Genomic DNA, 1781 nt, shown 5'->3' with positions numbered 1-1781 from the left:
AAAAAAAAAAAAAAAAAAAAGTACTCAGAACCTCTGATTCTCTTGGTGGGGGAAAAAAAAGCCCAGAGCCAGTTGGACAGGCTAGCCAGGAATCAGACTAAATAAATCTAGGGCTCACCAGATGCTCATGCATCCTCCTCCCTCCCTGATTGCAATAACATGTTCCTACTCCGAGCAAAAGTTGTCATTTCCATTACTTCATCTCTTCTTTTTATGTCTCTTGTATCATAACACTGGACAGTAGGTAAAAGTCACTCCTCTCTTTTGTAATTAGTGAATAGGTTTTCCTTGAGTCACACTCCAGATAGGGCCTCTGGGCTTTAAATGGGAGCTCTTGCTTTTATTCACATCAAAATGTTAACTTACTGTTATCCTTTTCTTCAGAGAAAACCACCTTTAACTTTGGCATACAGCTTTCCAGATATTTCCTATGCAGCTTGACAAAGATTCAGTGCTTTAATTGGGCTCTTGAACCTTTTTCTAGACCAATCTGTGTACTTCTTTATAAAATCCAGTTTTAGCAAAGAACCCTGATAAGCAATTTAACAAAAAACTCCCACTGTTGATATCTGATGAGTTCCTCATCCTTCACCATTTCCAACATGATCCTGAGCTCTCTTTGAGGTAGGTTATTCAGTGCAGGTTAGACACAGATAGGTAAGTTTCTTGTAGGCAATTTAAATTAAAATAGGGTAAGTGTTCAGACATCTTTCTTATCTATACATGACTTTCATCCAACTAATCATGCACACCAGACCTGACCACTTTGTAGGCTGTAACATGGATCTACCTGTGCAGTAAATCACAGAAACAGTAGGGAACTACCCAAAATACAGACATAATGTTCTAAGAAAAACCCAAATCTAGTTAGACAATAACTTTAATTATTTAGAAGGTTCTTGTGACCTTAAAAGGTTGAGAGATAGTAATAAAAACTCATGACCAGACACCTGCAACCCACCCCTTTTAGCTCGTAGAAGGTGAAGATAGTAATCAAAACTCATGATCAGACACCTGCAGTCTACTGCTCTTAGCTCATGGTTTGCTTGATCATCGTTGCAAAAGTATATAAAGCTTCTTGACAAAAGCAAGCACGTGCCCTTTCTTTTAAGGAGCCTGTGCCCTTTAGGCATGTCGCTTTTTTTCTAATAAATTCTGCCTTAAACTATACTTGGAACTTGCTCTGAAATGCTTTTCTGTGGGAAAGTCAAAGAACCCACATAGCAACATACCGCATGCCACCCAATATCATCTTCATCAAGGATTCTGTTTAAATAAATTGAGCCAGAATCCCCTACTACCCCTGATGTTTCCTCTTAGTAATTTCCCGTGCATAACCCCACAACTGCTTTTTGGTTATAAATTCCCATTTGCCCCTGTTGTATTCAGAATTAAAATCAATCTCCACCTATTGAAAGACTCCGTTGTAGTGGCCCCTACACCTATTCCAGTAGTCCTGGTTAAGTCTTCCTTATTGTTCTTTAATAAGTATCATTGAATAATTGTTTTACTTTAACAAGATGCAAACATAGATATTTCCTTCACAAATATTATTATATTAACCAACTCTGCCAACATGGGTTTTGTTTGTTTACTTAACCATTAATCTTGAGACATCTACATGTTTGTTCATATAAATTTGACTCATTCTTTTTAATAGCTGCCTAGTCCATAATAAAGATGTAACACAATTTATTTTATTTATTATATTTATTTTATTTATTATATTTATTTATCTCACCGTGTCCCCCAGGTTGGAGAGCAGTGGCAGACTCACGGCC

This window comes from Carlito syrichta, unplaced genomic scaffold (genome assembly GCF_000164805.1).
Source record: "Carlito syrichta isolate Samal-C Ts95f unplaced genomic scaffold, Tarsius_syrichta-2.0.1 Scaffold314284, whole genome shotgun sequence".
NCBI classification, from domain to species: domain Eukaryota; kingdom Metazoa; phylum Chordata; class Mammalia; order Primates; family Tarsiidae; genus Carlito; species Carlito syrichta.
The sequence above is the reverse complement of the archived record's forward strand: the minus strand, read 5'-3'. Positions refer to the sequence as shown.